The 20750-nt window shown below is 39.6% G+C and overlaps 1 long non-coding RNA gene across 1 annotated transcript; it reads left to right on the forward strand.

Annotated features, from left to right (window-relative positions):
• Positions 1–15533: 15533 nt before the first annotated feature.
• On the forward strand, positions 15534–17882 carry LOC134297047 (uncharacterized). Its single transcript, XR_010003783.1, has 2 exons — positions 15534–17289; positions 17373–17882. It is a non-coding gene; the product is annotated as an uncharacterized LOC134297047 (long non-coding RNA).
• The last annotated feature ends 2868 nt before the right edge of the window (positions 17883–20750 follow it).

Consider the following 20750-nt stretch of genomic DNA (forward strand, 5'->3'; position numbering starts at 1 on the left):
TGAAAAGGCTAGAAACTCGCTCCACCTGCTGGTTGGAGCTAAACAAACACATGAAAGCTACCAGCAGTAACCCACAGTGACCAACGGCTACACAATGCCCCAAAACGTTGCTAAAGCAAAACCACGTTGTAAGGGAGAAGTCACAGCTGTCACGTCCGGTCCGCATCTTTAGGGAGAAGTCACAGGCGTCGAGTTCCAGTCCAAGTCGTTAGAGAGAAGTCAAAGTCACTGAATTGCAGTCCAGGTCATCAGGAAGAAGTCACAGTCACCGAATTCCAGTCCAAGGTAAACACAAAGAGCCAAAGCAACGGAAGCAAGCCAGCAGCTAATGCATAAAACCAACACAAGGCAATCCAGCGCAAACCCACACAATGCCAGCCCCCGTTGCCACTAAAAACCTGGGTTAACACTTACATCCCAAAGCAGTCTTCCAAACACGTCTTCTGAAACAGAGATCCCGAAAAGCGCCCAACAAAACACCTTGCTGATTGCAAAGTTACATTAGCAACAAACTTACTTTTATCTACAAGCCCTCCTCTGAACTTGAGCCAGCCAACGCCCCATTCACAGCTGGTTGCTGCAAATCCTCATCAGAGCTGGAGTCACCCAACGCTCTACCTCCAGCTCTTCTACGATCTCTCCAGCCAGACCACCTTCTATCCAAATCCATAACTCCCCAGGATCCATCTGTATCTTGTCTGTGCCATCCCTCAAATGTACCACTGCTTGTGGGCTCCTCAAGAATCTCCCGGATCTCCTGAACCTTAGTCCAATCCATCACCTCACTCCCAGAGTCTGACATCCCATCCTCCTGACTCCCAGTCCCTTCAAAACCCTCAAAGGTATCATCAGCCACCCGGGGGGGGGGGGGGGGGGAGTGCTATCACTCCATCTTCCATTCCAAGGAGCTTTCCTTCAAATCCAAAAAAAACTCAGAAAAAATATTATATAGGCAGTTCCCAAATAATGAATTAACCTATCAGTTCTATAGGTTTGCTCCTAAGTTGAATTTGTGTGTAAGCTGAAACAGATACTTTTAAAGTGTTACTTCTTCCATATATGTATATGTGTGTGTGTGTGGGTGGGTAGGTTTGCTTTAGTTATATTTCCAAATATATACAGTATGTGTTGTTTGTTTTGCTGTCTGTGTCTCTGTTCAGAAGATTTCACCTGACTTTCTGTCCCTGTGATAACTGGATTTTGAAAAAATTGGCTTGTTGTGGAAACAAATCAAAAGTTGCTACAGTGAAGGCACTTTTTGCCATGATAACTCTTTCAGGAGTGAATTTCCCTTCCAAGGGGTAGATTTCGCTCATTTCCTGTTGTCTCGCCCCCGTTTTTAACTATGAGTCATTTATAAGTCGGATGTTTAGAAGCTGGGCACTGCCTGCATAGTTATTGTGATCTTGAGTGAGAACCAATGGCTCTAACCCAAATCCTTGTTGAATTTAGACTGTTTAGAAAGTAACTAGCAGTGGAAATGAAATCTATTCTAGGGATGTGCAAAGCTTTGGAGTTACATTTCATAATTTGGAGATTTCTATGAATCGTTAATCTCCAAATTACTAATCAGAAAGGGACCCCTTTGAAGGATTACGAATCCAACACAAGCTTCCTAAACTTTCAGAGAGATTCATAAAGATTTGTTGTTTCAGAGATTTTTTCAATGTAACATACTCTGTCAATAATTCTCTGGGGTGAGAGGGGGCAGGGGCTGATGTGATTGACAAGGGCAGCTGCATGGTGTTTTTTTTCCCTCCTTCTCCCCTCAGTGTCTCTGAGTCTTTGTGGTGTTTGCAGGAGAGAGATAAAGATGTATGTTCGGTTGTCCATTCTGTTTCTCTGTGTTTCTTAAAACTTAAATTTATAGTAGCTTTTTATAATTTTGCTTTTTCTGTCCCTTCATATAGTCTATAATCTTCCTCTGTTAAAATTATCCAACCCCAAACTTATAATTTCCAAATTTCTGTAGCTCGCTAACTGTACTCCCTCCCAAAACAGCCCTTACTTAGGTAAAGGTAAAGGTTTCCCCTGACGTAAAGTCCAGTTATGTCCATCTCTGGGGGTTGGTGCTCATCTCCATTTCTAAGCCAAAGAGCCATTACCTTCCCGCCAGAGAGGTACCTATTGATCTACTCACATATGCATGTTTTCAAACTGCTAGGTTGGCAGAAGCTCCCCGGATTTGAACCTGCGACCTTTTGGTCTCCAAGTTCAGCAGCTCAGAGCTTTAACACACTGTGCCACCGGGGGCTCCTTACTTACCTTCCTCTAAAATCATTCTTTTATCAGCTTTGCTTACTGTGTGTGTGTGTGTGTGTGTTGTCCTATTCTCTCATCTCCCAAATTTAAAATTCCAAAAAAAATCCTTTGTTTGTTTTTGTAGCTCTGTGTCTTATTCTATGTGTTTAAACACATTTGTTTAAACCATCTTTATGTCCCCCAAATCTAGGAAGGGGCACAGCTGGCATATGAGCCGAAGCTGATAGTAAGCACTCCTGACCATCGCCTCTCCCTGGGCTGACATTTGGAGAGATGAATCCAGGAGCACTCTCAAACTGCAAATACAGTCTTTCAGGAGTGTAACTGCATCCAGGTCTGGTTAACATACCTCCACGCCCAGATTAGGACCTTTGATAATAAGAGCATCTGTTTGTGTCTAGATTCAGTTTCAATTTGTTTTTCCTCATCCAGCCCATTACCTCCTCCAGACTTCAGAGGAGACACGCTATCCATAGCTGAAGCTGTGTTTGAAGGCATGGAGAAATATATTTGTTGTCATCAGCATACTGATAACACCCCACCCCATGCCTACTGATGATCTCTCCCAGCAGCTTCATGTAAATATTAAAGAGCATTAGGGATAGTCTGGCACCTTGTGGGACAACATATAACAGCTCCTTTTTTGAGGAGCAGCTATCCCCAAGTGCCACCACCTGAAACCTGCCTGAAAAGTATGACCGGAACCACTGCAGCATAGTGCCACCGATTCCCAGCCCTCCAGGAGTTCCAGAAGGATACCATGGTCAATGGTATTGATCTAAAGGCCGCTGAGAAGTCTAGAAGTACCAACAAGTACACACTCCCTCTGTCGGTGTTGAGACAGAGATCATCCACTAAGGTGACCATAGCAGTTTCAAGTCCATATACTGCCCTGAAGTCAGTTTGAAACAGATCAAGGAAGTGTATGTTATTCAAGACTGCCTTGAGTTGGAGGGCAGCTGCCTTCTCAGTCACCTTGCCCACAAAAGGAAGGTTAGACACTGATCTGTAATTATTAAGGTCCAGGGGATCTTAATACTAAAAGTTTCTACTAAAAGTAGGAGTGTAATTTTATATTAATATTGTGAAAGGAAATAGATTAAAGAGATATAAAAATCAGCATATAGGGAGTGAGAGGCCACTCACTATATGCAATATTGTTTATTAATATTATTACTTTTGTGTAGGTGTCTGTCCTTGTTTGTTTCATTTTTGTATTTACACTTTGTTATCTGGAGTAAGATTTTAGTAGTAGGACAGTATTAGTAGTTAAAATTTAGGTCAGTAGTTCTTTTAAAAAATATCAAAACTTGCAATTTGTGTAAATGTTCTTTGGGTGTTTATTTTTGTCTTTATTCCTTGTACTATAAACTTACAATCAAACCTCATTCTACAGCTGAAAGTGTTCCAGTGCTTATCTGCATACACATACCTAACTAAATGTAGAATTATGTGCATAGCCAGATATGTGCACAACTAGATAACTTAATGGTGTAAATGTTTATGGTTGAAGAGCAAACCATACCAAAGAGACAGTCATTCCCTTTCCTTCTTCTTCATTCTAAATCCACATCAGACCATATTCTTCCAAATCACCATGGCTATAAACAACATTGTATCATATCAAGACCTGTGGTGGTTACAGACTTCCATGTGATTAGTGTTGCACCAAATTTTGGTCCTGACTTTAAAGGAGATTTTCAAGGTGCCAAACCACTATACTGACGTGAAACCCACCAAACACAACTGGTCATAACGTTGATCTGGAATCAGAGTTGAAGGGGGACAGCACCTCCATTATCTTATGAACAATTAACTGTTAAGGTACTGCATGAGTAGATGCTCTCAGTTTTTAAATAAGATATTCACTTTATCAGAATCAGACTTACCAATAGGAAAAACTGGGGGAAACAATTCAGGTGGCAGATGTTAGAGAGTAGCACAAGTACCTGGATGTTGTTTTTTTAAAACGTCCTAGCTGTCTTCCTGTATTTCAAGAAAGAATAGTATATTTCTTATATACTGTCTCATCCTGTAATCTGGGTCCCCACACTCAGGTGTGACATGAGATCAACATTTGGAGCATGGTGAAGGAGACTTCTACCTTGAAAATGTTTACTGTCTGATCTACAACCCAATGAAACCCAAGTGCTTTAATTTAAGTCTGTTTCTGACTCAATCTCAAGGCTTGCTGTGCTAGCAAATCAACAGAATGGCAGTGTACTGGCATCACAAGTGTAGTAACATTAGTTTCTTGAAAGGCAGTGACAGACAGCGCATACTGCCTGGTCCAAACTGTTTTTGCATCTCTGAAATTAAGGCATATTGCAAAAAAAAAAAAAAAGAAAGAAAGAAAGAAAAAAAAGAGCCATGACAGCCTCACAGATAGCAAAGAAGAGAGCCCTGTATTTCACTTAGAAGATGACAGGCACGTTTGTTTTCCCTTGGAAAATAAATTGGAAGATTAATATCTCTCAAACACTGAAGTGACAAATTTTGCAGTTTCATCATCCTTTTGATTCTAAGGCTGTTTGTATACTTAACTTCAAAACTAACCAAATTAATTATTTTCTATTTAGAGTTCACTGTGGGTGGAAAATGGTTCTTTTTAGGTGTGCTTTGCATGTTGCTAGAGAATTGTGTCTCTCTGCCTGATAATAGCTTTCAGCTTTTAAATAGTCTAAACATTATTTTATAACAAAGATGTCTCCATGACCCCAATTTGTGCCCCAAGCCTTCCCCAAATTAATTTAGTTTTTTTTAAAAAACCCTAAACTTCACCCTAAAGTCACTGCAAAATGCAGTATTTTCCCCACAGCCCTCCAAGTTTCCTATTTACGATCAAACATCCCCTCCCCTCTTTAAAAAATCAGCCAGAAATCACCAGAAAATGAAACTGGAAGTGATGTAGCATCAATTCTAGTCAAATCCATTGTACCAATGTGCTCCACTGGAGGCATGCAGAGGGACACTGCCCCCACCCACCCCACCATTTATGCTTAGATCATGGTTGAAGAACTTCATCTGTGCTCTAAAAGGGGTAAATTCAAGCTTCCTGGGGTACCAATGCAGAACTCTGTGTCTTTTCAGAGCGTTACATCCTTTCCCTATGACACCATTATTTGGTGGCTTCTCAACTTTTGGAGTTTTCTTACCATTCTAAAAAGTGGAAATGCAGTTCTTAATGCTGAGTTACAAGCATAGCTAGTTGGTGGTTTAACCTAAAACATGCTATTATGTTTAGGTCACAATATTTCAATTTTTTCCCTTGAAAACATCTGTGAAATACAGTTTTGGCCTCAAGCTATATCCTGGGTGTGTTGTGTTATATCACAAAAGGACAGTTTTATTCATCAAATGACAAATTTGTAAGGGCCTCTTTTCATACACTGTCCACAAATCTGTGGATATTCTAAGTATATATCTACACTGTAAGATTAATGTAGGTTGGCACCACTTTAACTAGGACATCTCAAATGAAAACTCCCAGAATTCTATAGCTTGAGCCATTGCAGCTAAAGTGGTGTCAAACTACATTAATCCTATAGTGTATGCACCCTGAGATTGTCCAAGTTTAATTCAGTGCACATCAAAAGCTGTAGTGGCTGCCATGTCACTCCATTACTATTCTCACATGGCAGCTACAACCGTTTTTCTAAACTTCAAGGGAATTAGACATACTGCTCAACCTATTCTGAATAAATAGTTGGAATCTTTAAGGGCTCTTTACACACAGCCTCGCTGACATGAAAGCTACTAGTAAGCAGCTCTTCTGCACACCCCTCTTAGTCTCTATAGTGCAACATAGAGGAGCATCCATACATGTCCTTCAAAAATAAATCTCCAGTACAAGTTTCAAATCAAAATATTGTTTGTCTAAATGTGCTCTCTAGCCCAACTTCACCATTTACCTGCATTGATCTATAATGTATTATCTGAACTTCAGGAAGCAGGGACCAACAACTTAGCCAAGTGATATCTCATCAGCATTATTTAAACAATGCAGACCCAAATAAAGCAAAAACCTGTAACAAGTAAAAAGGGGAAATCTCTTTGATCTTCAAAATTACCTGTACCCAATCTGGTGCCATGCATGTGGATAATGGGGAGACAGTTCAAGACATTTTGAGAGCACCAATTTGGAAAAAGGCTATTGTAAAAACTCAGCCCCTCTAGAGTTCTAAGTTATTAGTGCAGTTGTAGTTATCTCTTGCTCTTTCTGCTGCTGATTTCCCCCTTTCCTCTTCTTTTTCTTCATGCATTTAAAATTTGGGGCTCAGAGGAACAAATAAACTGAATCAAATCAGATGAACTCTGTTGTTTCGTGAAGCCATATTGCACACTTAAATCCCCCTTTAAGTGCTAATGGCCAGCACAAAGCACCGAGAAGACAAAAAGCGCCATCTTTGCCAGAGGCATATATGCCTTTCTGCAGCCCATTCATTCTGTTTAAGGAGTGTATCCCCTTTATTATGTCCCCAAACACAGGGGTACATTTCCCCCCACAGGGATAGTCATGTCTCATTTATGAAACATAATCCCAAATTCCACTAAGAATCTCGACAGCATGACACCTCCAGGAGGGCTTTACTTTGTAAACAGTGTTAAGCTTGCCCAGCAGATCTGAAGAGAATAAAATAGGTCACTGAAGAAAAAGAAACAGAATTAGACCAGATGAAAGGTTTTCTTTCAAAGCATCATTTTACCTTATTTTTTTTAAAAAAAACAATCCTTATATGTACTACCCATGGGACAGTAACCCCGTCCCCCTCCCCTTTCTTGGTAATTGGGAGCTGTTTACTATGCCCCTTGACATCTCTCTAAAAAGCACAGTAACAGAAGGAAAGGTAATCTATGGTAGATGTTTAGAAAATGAAACCTCTGTATCATTGAAAGGAAGAGTTCTGCTAATCTAAATAGTTCAAAATCCAGAATTTCAGAAAAGCTGAGGAAGACTTATCAGGATGGGAGGGGAACACAGGTTCATTTTCTAATGCAATCTGACCCAATGGGTAAACCAAAATACCACTTCATTTCTCCAGATGTCTCTCATCCATCCAATGTTTTGCCGTGTAACCTCCATTAACCTCTCCCCATTTTGCTGAAAGTTACAATGCAATACTCTAACCCAAAATGTAGACAAGAATATGTATATTGGGGAAAATGCACATTAATATTTATATTACTAAAACAATCTGGTAAACCATGTAGGTTATTAGGGAGAAATGTCTAGGGAAATTGCATATATGAGGGAAAATGACATATATCAATACATCTATTACGAGAAATGCACAAGAAAATGGTACTGGTTATAGAGACTCATTGGGCTGTACAAATGAGAAAAATACTTGCTGCCAACAGATTTTCTCTCTCTCCCTCCTTTAAAAAAAATCTTTTGTGGGACAACAGATAGAAGGGTATTCAGTTTAAAATGGGAAATCTCTTTAACTCATGCTTTCTGGTCCCAATTCAGATCCACACATGCTTGGTGGAGAGATAGCATCCTTTTAGCAAAATACGCAGACATAAATGAAAGATACTGTATATCTGCATCTGTAACCTTTTCCCTATGGCAGATAGGGAAATTCAGCATCCCCAACTACATCAGCTCCCTCTCTAAGCCACCTAGCTGTTTTCTGGCTGGCCACATTCCCACAGCTATTAACGACCAGAACAGGGAGGAAAGGGTGAGGGACACTTAGGAAGCAAAACTTTTTTAGGAATAGAGCTGGCCAGCTGGAAAATTGCTTCTGTTTCTGAACTACTGGGATTGGTGCCTAGCCTGAAGACAGGTTGCGCAGGAGAGAAAAGATACCACTATGCCTGATTATCTGTCACTGCAATGTCAAAACTTCCTCATGAGCTTTAAAGACAATACTTTAACATATAGTATCATTGCAGACATTTTACCAAGTTACACACAACTTCATTGAGAGTTTTAAAGGTAATACTTTAACATATGGTATCATTGGAGACATTTTACCAAGTTACACACAACTTCATTGTGAGTCTTAAAGGTAATACTTTAACATATGGTATCATTGGAGACATTTTACCAAGTTGCAGACAAGTCTGCATTTGTTGGTTACAGAGAGACTATGCCAAGAAAACTCTCAAACCTTGAAATCTTAAGCTTTGGGGGTGCTATGCCCCATGAGATAATATTCCCTTCCTCAAGCTCTTGAACTACCAAGCATCTCTATTCCTCCCACCTTCTCTTCTGAAGAAATCCTCTAACTCATCTTACCAAATTTAGGGAAGCTTCTTAACCTGATATATCAAAAGATTAGGAGGAATTATTGCAATGTAATGGATGGGAGGCAGTGGTGAGGAGTGGATACGTGTTGGTCCTGAGCTCAGGAATACCAGAAAAAGGCATATACACTTAAGACCTTATCCTACAAGACTCCCCCCCCCCCCCAGTTTTAAACAGTTTAAATCCATTTATGGAATGGAAAGTGGCAGAGCCCATCCCACAATGTGAGGGCTGGTAAAACGCCATAATGTAAAAAATTAAAACAATGTCAAGGGGGGGGTAGCGATCAGAAATAATCTCAGGAGCCTAGGATGATGATGATGATGATGATGATGATGATGATGATAACATTTTTTTCTTAGCTGCCTCTTCTCACAGCTTGAGACGGGTTACAATATTGCTAAAACACATCAAAACACATAATCATTTTAAAACACTCTGCAGAATACACATGTTAAAACGTATTTCCATGAAATACATATTAAAATACACATAGAATGGAAATTTAAAATTCATCATGAAAAACTGTCTGGGTAGGTCTGCTGGAAGAGATAGCTCTTTAGATGGTTTTTAAATTCCAACAGCTCAATTAGCTGTCGGAGCTCTTCCAGTAGGTAGTTCCACCATTGTGGGACAGCCAAGTTCCTCTGGGTGATGATTGCCAGTCGGCTTCTAGCAGGTTAGAGCAGACACCCCACAGAGGGCCTCAGTGCAGGGGTTTAAAAATCAATACCAACACCCTACACTTTGACCGGAAACTAATTGGCAGCCAGTGGACTTTGGGATATGGGTAATATGTTCACTTCTGGGTGTTTCTGTAACCCAATCTGGTTGCTGTATTTTAAACCAACTTGAGTTTCTGAATTTGGTAAGGTAGTCCAATGTAAAATGCATTGCAGAAGTCCAACCTTGATGTTGCCAGTGCATGCACTACCATCTTTAGGTCCTCCAATCTAGAAAGGGGCACATCTGGTGTATCAACCGAAGCTGATAGTAAGCATTCCTGATCGTCACATCTACCTGGACCGACATTTGGAGAGACAGATCCAGCTGTGAACACAGTTTTTCATGGGAAGTGTAACCCCATCCAAGACTGGTTGGCACACCTCCATCCCCAGATTAGGACCCTTGATAGCCAGCACCTCTGTTTTGTCTGGAATCAGTTTCAATATGTTTTTCCTCATCCAACCCATTACCTCCTACAGGCATTCATTCAGAGTAGACACACAATCCGTAGCTGAATCTATTTTTGAAGCCATGAAAAAATATATTTGGGTGTTATCAGCATACTGATCAGGATGTGTGATATTCCATTTCTAATGTGCAAAAAAAACATGTGACAAGTAATAAATAATGGAAATTTTTAATTTCTACTGCTAATGGACTAAATGCCACGATTTCGTGACTCTGCACACCACCATCATGCATGGGATAAGGTCCTTAATTCAAAGTAAACAATTTTCCAGATTAAGTGTGGACACAAACCATAACATATTTTATTTTGAGCAGATCCTATTCATGCACAATAACTGCATGCATTGCAATTACAGGAAGGCATGTGAAGAATTTGCAGAATTTGTATAGTATTTGTGTGTTTTAACTTTGCTGTGATCTGCCTCAAGCTGTGGGGAGAGGCAGGTAAAAAATAAAATTATTATTATTATTATTATTATTATTATTATTATTATTATTTTACTGACACAAAAACAGTATGACACAGCAAACAAGATATACATGCTGGATTTTGTATCACAAAATCACAAGTTGAACACTTCCCAAGCATTTAGGATTGTGTTATGTATTTTCGAATGATTCAAGTAAGATGGCCTTTTGCAGTTGACAGATCATGATTTTGTCAATGTTTATTGTTTTCAAATGCTGACTGAGATCTTTTGACATGGCATCCAGTGTGCTAATTACCACTGGGACCACCTCTACTGGTTTATGCCAGAGCCTATGCAGTTCAATTTTGAGGTCCTGATAACGGCTGTTTCCTATTGTTTTTCGTCAATTCGACTGTCACCTGGTATGATGACATCAATAATAATAATCCAAACTTTTTTCTTTTCCACAACTGTGAGGTCTGGTGTACTGTGTTCCAAAACTTTGTCAGTCTGGATTCAAAAGTCCGACAGTATTTTTGCATGTTCATTTTCCACTACCTTTGCAGATTTGTGATCCCACCAATTCTTTATTACTGGCAGTTGGTATTTGTGACATAAGTTCCAATGAATCATTTGGGCCACATAGTTGTGCCTCTATTTATAGTCCGTCTGTGCAATTTTCTTGCAGCAGCTGAGGATATGATCAATGGTTTCATCAGCTTCCTTGCACAGTCTGCATTTTGGGTCATCAGCTGATTTTTCGATCCTGGCCTTAATTGCATTTGTTCGGATTGCTTGATCCTGGGCTGCAAGGATCAGGCCTTCTGTCTCCTTCTTCGGTGTTCCATTAGTGAGCCATAACCAGGTTTATTATTATAATTATTATTATTAACCTGGTGCCCCAAATGATTTGGACTGCAGATAAAGGTAAAGGTAAAGATTTTCCCTGACGTTAAGTCCAGTCATGTCTGACTCTGGGGGTTGGTGCTCATCTCCATTTCTAAGCTGAAGAGCCGGCGTTGTCCATAGACACCTCCAAGGTCATGTGGCCGGCATGACTGCATGGAGCGCCGTTACCTTCCTGCAGGAGCGGTACCTATTCATCTACTCACATTTGCATGTTTTCAAACTGCTAGGTTGGCAGGAGCTGGAGCTAACAGCGGGCGCTCATTCCGCTCCCGGGATTTGAACCTGGGACCTTTCGGTCTGCAAGTTCAGCAGCTCAGCGCTTTAACGCACTTTGCCACCGGGGCTCCTGGATTGCAGAACCACTAGACAAAAATTATGAGGGCTGTTACTCAAAACATCTTAAGATGTATAGGTATTTAGTCTCCATGCATGCCCTCTACCTTTCCTTTCCCTTCAACCTAAGAATATGGGCAGTGTTCTTATAGTTAGAAGCACTGGGGGAAAACAATGTGCTTCTCAGTGCAGACAACACATTTATAAGAATGTATTTCAATAAGTGGGTGAGACTGAAGTGTGATGTAAGTTGATTGGAGCCTAATATAATCTTATCTTGAAGAATGTGAAACCATTTAAATGAATTGAGAATAGAGAAAATTGCTAGTATAATGCTTTTCTAATTAAAAGAGAAGACACTGGCAGAGTATAAACCTGTAATAAAAGCCGCAGATTTCTATCTTTTCAGTCTAAGGGGAATGTGCCTGTATGTTTAATGCCAACTATAACTGCATGTGATAAATTTAATCTTCTTATGTTAGGGAAAGAAGGGCAAGGAATAATTAGTTTACCAGCTTTAGATACACTAGATGGTTACAGCTCATGACAAAATGCCAAAAATAATCAGATGAAGCTTAACAAATATAAAATCAGAAAATTACGCTTCCATTCTTCAAGCCTAGAAGGTGTTCTTAAAATAGCCTTTTCGCTGTCTAGAATTGCCAGGGTGGAAATGAAGTAAAATTAGATTTAGTTAATGGATGAGAGGAATTAGTAAAGAGATGAAATTATAACAAATGATGTGATCTCTACCACAATAAAGGAAGTAGCCCATACATATCAGAAGAGAAAGCGCATAATAAATGGCCTAGATAACAGAGAAAGATTGAAAGATCACAAATTGCTTCCAGTATACAAAGACATTGAACAAACCCAGTGGGCACTATATGCAGGTGTGTGTTGTGAATGTTAAGAATGTTTGAGAGCTGGGTTGAATCTCATTTTAGAGTATTAAAGAAACCATTTTTGAGAAGGCCAACGCAATAGAAATGCTTTTCTAATTTTTCTAAAAAAGAATGTGCTATTGTCTGATCCCTAGCTCAAATCTTGTTCCTTTTTTATTAATATTTTCTCAACACAAAAATCCCCTTGTTTCCATATGGACAAAGGGGAACAAAAATCACTAGTGGTTTGTGACCACGGCAACATAAGTGTTGAATGGGGATAAAAAAGAATTGGATGCCATTGGATTCAACTTTATAAAATAAAGTAGCCTTTCTATACATCCTAACAGTGTTTAGAAGAAGAAATGAACTTGTTTTGGAGTCTCATGTATTAATAAAGTTTACATTTGTGGGGAAATAAAATATGCACCAAGCAAGTCTCATTTTTTAAAATTTGGATGGATAAAAATGCATAAAATTTCCAAAATACTTACAAATAAAATATGGAAACATGTAAACAAATAGTTGCATTAAAATTAAAAAGGTAAGACAAAAAGAGAAAAATTCCAATATGGGGAAAAGGCAGGATGAAAATGCAGATGCCATTCCGAGAAACTCAGTGCCATGTAAAGTAGGGGTGTACAAAACTTCAGAGCTACATATTGTAGGGGCCGGGCTGTGGCGCAGGCTGTTGAGCAGCTGCAATAAATCACTCTGACCATGAGGTCAGCCCATGGCGGGGTGAGCACCCGTCAATTAGAAATAAAAAATAGCCCCTGCTCGTTGCTGACCTAGCAACCCGAAAGATAGTTGCATCTATCAAGTAGGAAATAAGGTACCACTTATAAAAAAAAGTGGGGAGGCAAGTTTAACTAATTTACGACCTGGAATGAGGAAGTGCCGTCAGAGTGGATGATGAAGCAGCTGCTCCCCCCTGTGGCCAGAATCGAACATCCCCTCAGGAGGTTAAATTGCATCTGCGTCTGTCTGTCTCAGTCTCTGTTTGATGTGTTTATGGGCATTGAATATTTGCCCTATGTGTGTGTAATGTGATCCGCCCTGAGTCCCCTTCGTGGTGAGAAGGGCAGAATATAAATACTGTAAATAAATAAATAAATAATTCGGAGATTCAAATGATTTGGAAATAAGAATCTCTCAATTAATAATTGGATAGGACTCTTCTGAAGCATTTATTAATCAAACCACAAGCCTCCAAAACTTTTGGAGAGATTCTAAAGATGTGCTGTTCCACAGCTTTTTTTTCCAGTGGAACACTCTGCTGCCCATAATTGTCTAGGGTGGGAGGGGGTGGGAGCTGGGATGGGAGGGGGCAGGCAGCCGCACACTTTTTTCCTTGTCAGCCAATCAGAAGAGAAAAGACAAATCACATGGCTTTCTCTCTTGGAGCCAACCTTAAGAAATGGGGTCACAAAGTGGAGTCGACGACATGAGAATGTGGAGAAGAGCAAACCACAGACCACTGACTACAATGCAGTCTGAGCCCTGCTGCATGCACAATGGAGGATCTTCTTACAGTGACACCAGAGACACTCCAAGTGGCCAACTTCTGGTCAAAGGAAACATAGCATAATACCAAGTTTTTAACTTGTTTGTAGTTTTTTATATATTACAACTGCATTCTCAATTTGCTTCTGATATGATAAATAAATACACAGCTTTCTGCAAAGCTAGCCTTATATATTCCCCACAGTGTCTCCCCTGTGCCTTTGTGGCATTTGCAGGAGAGAGAAAGATATGTCCTTTGGAGGTCTATACTGTTTCTGTGTATTTCTTAAAACTTAAACTTATAGTAGCTTTTTAAGAATTCTGTTTCTTTTTGTCTTTTCATTCAGTCTATATTCCTCCTCTGTTGAAATTATATCCAACCCCAAACTGTAGCCCTGTTCTTCTGGCATGAGCGGAATTCAGAGAAATGTAGTTTGGGAAGGCAACAACCTCTGTAGTAGAGTATTCAAAAAGTTCTGCCCTAAAGCCCCAGTGTAGGTTAATCACATGTGCTTAAATTGGAAAAATGATTTAAAATCAGTTAATGAATGAATCTTTCTGACACTTTACATGATTGATGCCTTGATTATGTTGTGCAGAAATTCAAGGGATACCTCTTGTAGTTTCTTTTTTAAAAGATTGTAAAAACTTTTAATATTTATAAAAATCAGTGGATGACCAAAAGCTTCTGAAATTTTGTTGGATTGTTGCCCTGCTCATGCTGTGCCACAGTTTTTGGGGATACCTCTTGTAGTTGTCTTAAAATATTTTTAATTGAAACATGTTTTTAAAATTCCTAACAACCAGTAGATGGATGAATCTTACTGAGACTTTGAAAAATTGATGCCCTGCTTAATTGTCTCATTGTGCAGAAATTCAAGGGAATAACTCTTATGACTTTTTTCTAATTGTAGAAAAAAATAAAATTGCTAAAAATTAGTGGATGAACAAAACATTCTGAAACTTGGCAGGCTTAAAGTTGTAAATGTTAACTACAAGTGTGCCAATTTTCATCCTGACAGAGAAACGAGCCTCAAAAATTTCCCCATTGCCACTAATGGAAGAAATCTTAACAAAGCAATCACAAAACTTCAGGGATTTGGATTACGAATCGGAATAAGACCCCTCTAAATCTTTATGAATCAAAGCAGGGTCCATCCAAATCTCCTAAATGAATTACTAATCAGATTTCAGCCATTTTGCACACCTTTAATGTGAAGTATATTCATGTTTTATTTCCCTTGAGAAGAATATGCATCTTCAAACCATAACAAAGCACTATTTTGATGGGTTCCCTCAATCACAATTTCATTGTTATTTTTTGTAAACAATATGTATTTTATACAAAATTAACTTACAGGAGAAAAAACTTTTGGACAAAAAAGATTAAAAAATTAAACATGTTTAAGCAAAAAATCATCATGGAGAATTTTTTTGAATTTCACTTTTCACTTGCATTAATGAAATAAACAAGCATTTGCATCTCTAATTAACTGGAACATAGCAATGTTCCCATCCCTAGTGTGAGATTTCCCATTGAAGAGACACTTTAGCTTTCTGTTTGATAAAATTATTTTTATTCTGGGAGGGGGAGAGGGTCAATGCCTTTTGAACACTTAAAGGCTAGGTGATGGAGCTTATATGAAACACCTACCCACTGCTTCCTTTTCTGTTTTTTAAAATAAAACTCAGTAGGATTTTGACATACATAATTTGGCAATAAAAGCAGTTAAAGATTGATGCAGCCCCTTCCACATCTGATGCCCCCTTCATACGTGAAGGCCAGAGCAATTGACTCTGTGCCTGCCCTTTAAAAATGCCCCGAGGTGCACGAATCTCAGATTTTATAATGAAGCATGGAAATTGAGTCAGAATTGCCTGTTCTCAAGCAGCGTGGATTCAGACAATTCTTTCCTTAGTTCCCTTAGACATCTCCACTATCAAAGTCCAATGCAGTGTCTTTTCATGGTTAAAGTTACATGGAAAAGCTTGTTAATTGTGCAATCTCTCTTTATGCCTTAAAATTATTCTAAGCGACAAAATTTTAGTATGCTGTTCACTTTAAATTCAGGTGGTATTATAAATCTAGTGCTAAGGTGCTTAGCAATCGTATGTGCAAGATTAATCACATTCCAAGCTGCAGGGGAGAACAAAGGCCCAAAGGAACAATGTTTTAATAGGATGAGTAATCTATTTAGGAAACAAATTTGTGTGAACCTTCACACCTTTTTGCCTCAAATACTTTCACACATAATTGGCTTCTCAGTCTGTTCTCTTTCTAGTTTCTCAAAAAAGAAGGAAACCATCTGTTTCTGTGAGTACAAGATCAGTCTAGTCATTCTGACTCCCAAATCAAAATCACTGTGAGACAAATTTCTCAAAATGCTGAAACAACCAGAAATGGAATTGAATGTGATATGTAAGACTTACTGCTCTATAGTAATACACTATTACTTTAGGACAGAAAGATGCAACTAAAGGTCTAAGCAGTCTGGAGATACAATGAGCTACCCAAAAAAATAAAGCAATTTAGTATTTTTAATGATAAAACAGTAAGTGAAGGGTTGTTGTATGTTTTCTGGGCTGTATGGCCATGTTCTAGAAGTATTCTCTCCTGACATTTCGCCCACATCTATGGCAGGCATCCTCAGAGGTTGTGAGGTATGGAGAAACTAAGCAAGGAAGGTTTATATATCTGTGGAAAGTCCAGGGCGAGAGAAGAACTCTTTGTCAGTAGGAGGCCAGTGTGAATGTTGTAGTTAATCACCTTGATTAGCATTGAAAAGCTTCATCTCCTGGCTCTTTCTGCCTGGGGGCATCCTTTGTTCAGAGTCGTTAGTTGCCCCTGGTTCCCATGTCTGGAAATCCTCTGTTTTCAGAGTGTTGCTTCTTATTTACTGTTCTGATTTTTGAGTTTTTTAAATACTGGTAGCCAGATTTTGTTCAGTTTCATGGATTCCTCCTTTCTGTTGAAGCTGTCCACATGCTTGTGGATTTTGTTATGGTTGAGCCTTATGGCTCCGATACTGGGAGACGTGGTCGTAAGACTCCTCGGGAGTCAGATACTCTCGAGGAGCGAGAAAGGAAGCGGCTGCGGGACTTATTTGCAGAACCATCTGACGAGGATTCCTTTGAGGGTTTTACTGAGAGAATGGAGGAAGAGATGGTTAGCTCAGAGGAGGATGACATGGAATGGACTCGTGTGAGGGAGGATTTGGGTGCCACTGGCAATGGTAGTATGGAAGGCGATTGGGGACCTTCAGGATTAGACCCGTGGACAAGCTGGAGGGATGGGACGGGATCCACAGCTGGGGATGCTGTGGGGCGTAGTCAAAGGTGTTTCAGTTCTGATGAGGAAAGTGATGAGGAAACGCCTGAAATTAGGGTAACAGCTGATAGTGATGAGGAGTTGTAAACTAGCATAAAATGGGGTTTGGAAGCAATGGCTAATTGCGTTGGGCAAGGTAATCTAGACGAACGCTTGGGCTCTGTGTGGGAAATTCCTGAAGACGGGTGTGATTCGTTTGCTGACTACGTAAGTTACCAAGGACACTGGGCATAGACGGCGGGAGGAACTGTGTGGGCTTTTGTTGTGCAACCTGTGCTTAATCTTAATAGCTTGGACCTCCGTCGTCTTCTTGACGGACGCCATCTGTTTATTCTGGACTGACTGACTGACTGACTGACTACGGCCTCGGACTCTCCTTCCTGTGATTATCGTTGGACCTGGTGAACTACAAACATCTGTACCTGCCTTACGACCTTCGGACCGGATTGGAACTTCGCTGACCGCTTCTGCCCTTGAATGCTGTGTTTGTATCTGGAAATTGCTTGCTGTGTGGAGGAGTAACCTCTTAGTTACTCAAATATAGCTTTTGGCAGCAGAGAAGCATCTGCTGCCAGTTTTTTGTATTCCTTTGAATCTTTTGTTCACCAGCTTTTGTTTGTTTAAGTCCCAGGCTGAAGTAAGCTTTTTTGGTTTAACCCGGATTAAACTCTGGTTTAATCCGGTTTATCTTTTGAGCATTTTCCTTGTGTCTTTTTACTTTTAAGGCCAGTGTTTGCCTAGCCCTTGTCTTTTACGGGCATTTTTGGTTCTGTAACTCCAATAAACTTTGTTATATCTTATCTTGTGGCGTTCTGTCCTTGACAGATTTCAATGGCTTCTCTGTGTAGTCTGACATGTTGGAGTGGTCAAGCATTTCTGTGTTCTCAAATAATATGCTGTGTCCAGGTTCATCAAGTTCTCTGCTATAGCTGATTTCTCTGGTTGAGTTAGTCTGCAGTGCCTTTCATGTTCTTTGATTCGTGTTTGGGCGCTGTGTTTGGTGGTCCCTATGTAGACTTGTCCACAGCTGCATGGTATACGGTAGACTCCTGCAGTAAGTGAAGGCTTTGAGCCTATATAAAAGATACATGGTTCCACTTGAATCTTTCAGAAGCATAATTTCATTAGCTTATTATTATTATTATTATTATTATTATTATTATTATTATTATTATTTGTTAACTATAGTTCTATCCTGCCTTTCTCCCCATGGGGACTCAAGGCAACTAACAATCCCACATTTTAGTCAAGTTTAAAAACCATGATACAAAAGTTAAAAAACAATAAAATAGTACACTGTGTTAAAAATATTAAAATATAATAAATACACTTATAATAGCCTTAAAAACTCAAAGCCTCTCCCCCCCCCTCCCCCAATTTCACCCAAAACCTCCCCAAAGCCTTTCCCAAATGCCTTCTGGCAAATGGAAGTCTTAACCTGCCTGCAGAAGGTGAACAGGAATGGGGCCCGCCTGGTCGCTCCTTGGAGGGAGTGCAATAGTCTGGGAACAACCTCCAAAAAGGCCCTCTCCCATGCTCTGTATTGTTTATATTGAATTGTTTTAAGTCAATTGTATTTTGCGGCATTGAATGTTTGCCTTTTATGTTGTGAACCACCTTGAGTCCCCAAGGGAAGATAGGTTGGGATCAAAATAACATTTTATTTATTTATATGTTTCCACCAAATACGCTTGAGTAGGTGGTGGGACAGAGAGAAGGCCCTCCCCAGTAGATCGTAGATGCCTTCCAGGTTCATAGAATGAGATACAGTCCTTCACATACCCTGGACTGGAGCCATATAGGGCTTTGTAGGTCAAAAACAGCATTTTGAATTGTGCTCAGAAACGTGTTGGCAGTCAGTGGAAGTGTTGCAACAGAGGAGTTGTATGCTCCCTGTAGCCAGCCCGAGTTAGCAGTCAACATTTTGTCCATGAAGACTCCAAGATCTTTTTCACATTGACTGTTGTCAAGCCAGGCATCTGCCTTTAGGGAAATCAGGAAAACGTTGCTACATTTTTGGACCTCACCTGTGACATTTCAGAACCAGAAATTGCCTTTTTTAAATGCAAATGTGAGCCATATGTTAGGTAGAAGTTTTGAAAAGGCCTCCCTGTTGTCTACAGTAGCTAAGAGGAAACAAAAAATGTGTCAAAAGATTTGCAGAAACACCCAATTTGGTGTGGAAGGGCCTTTTTTAAAAAACAAACAATATTTGGAGGGGCCTGGCAGCCTTGAAGTTTCATTTAGCCATTTACTATACTCATTTACTATACTCTTGTTATAGTAGCAAATTTTTCATTAATGATACTTTAGAAATACTTTAGAAATGAAATGCCAGCGCCCCTCATTTTGTAATAACTTTTGAAACATTTTTTATCGATCGCACATCGCTAGTAGCTATCTAACATTTGTTTGCGTTGTATGTTCTGAAGAACAACATTTCCTTTTCCACTTGCTTACCAGACCCAGTGTTAAACAACCAACAGATTTAAGAGCTAAAGTCATTATGCTGGGAACAAAACACTCTGACCTCAGTATTTCACAGTAGCCCAAGGGCTCTTCATAGTGTACAGCCTCTAAGGTGGCTTTGTAACTATCCATAACAAATATTTATCCCTTGTAAATTTGATCAGAAAAAGGAAGAACATATATTTTCCCTGTTATCAGTGTAGCCTTTAGCACTCCAAACTTTTGAAGGAAATCAATGCAATGGATACAGAAAAAATAAACCATCACAGTCAAAAGTCTGCTTGAGACTTACATCTGCTGGAATTAGGAGTGAGCTATTCTGAAACATTTCTATCCCATAAAAGAACCTTGTTATATAGGGAAGACAGATAAATTACTGATGTGCATTGGGTTCACCATACAATATTGTGTATTGGAACACCAGCCAGGAGTGCCAATGTGCATTGATAGAGCCTGATAAACAGTGTCTTGTTATGCATATTTGCAATTCACTGAGAGTATTTTGATACCTCTGCTATGTAGCTAAGAATAAATAAAATGGTGTATTATAGACCATGATAGAGGATTCTGACCCCCATTCACAATGGTACATGCTCAAATTGTATTTGAAGACTAATATTATAGTCACGACAATATAATCTTTATGCAGTGTCCCTGGTTTCCTTGGCATATACTATTAGAATGAGCTGGATATCACTGGTTAGATCTGTCTGTGTTGTGTCCCACATTCAAAGCCGCTCAAGATGTCTACATATTCCAAGAGGCAACCAGTTTGTTGGTGATTCAGTACATCACTTGTGGCTTATGCCGAACTAATATTTCCCACGTTGCTATCAGGGGAAGCTGATTTTTCCACTCACAGTGTCAAGCTGCAGTAATGCAGGGCTGTGTTTGCCATCCCCAGGACCCTCATCCAGAACACAGAAAAAATATTGGAAGGTTAGTACAAACATACCATTACTTTTGATGGAATAGCCACAAATTTATTTGTCTGTAAAATCTACCTCTTCCAGGAATCCTGATTGACATTTTTGCCCTTAATGAAAACAATATCAGCTTCACTTTGATGAAGAGAACACTTGGCTATAATAATAAACCACGGGTTGTTTATGTATGAAACAGGATTTCAGATTACTATTATTTCCTATTTTCTTTACTTTGGTACGGAAGACAGAGTCTACTTCCTAATAGAGAATTCA

Source organism: Anolis carolinensis, chromosome 1 (assembly GCF_035594765.1).
Source record: "Anolis carolinensis isolate JA03-04 chromosome 1, rAnoCar3.1.pri, whole genome shotgun sequence".
Taxonomy (NCBI): domain Eukaryota; kingdom Metazoa; phylum Chordata; class Lepidosauria; order Squamata; family Dactyloidae; genus Anolis; species Anolis carolinensis.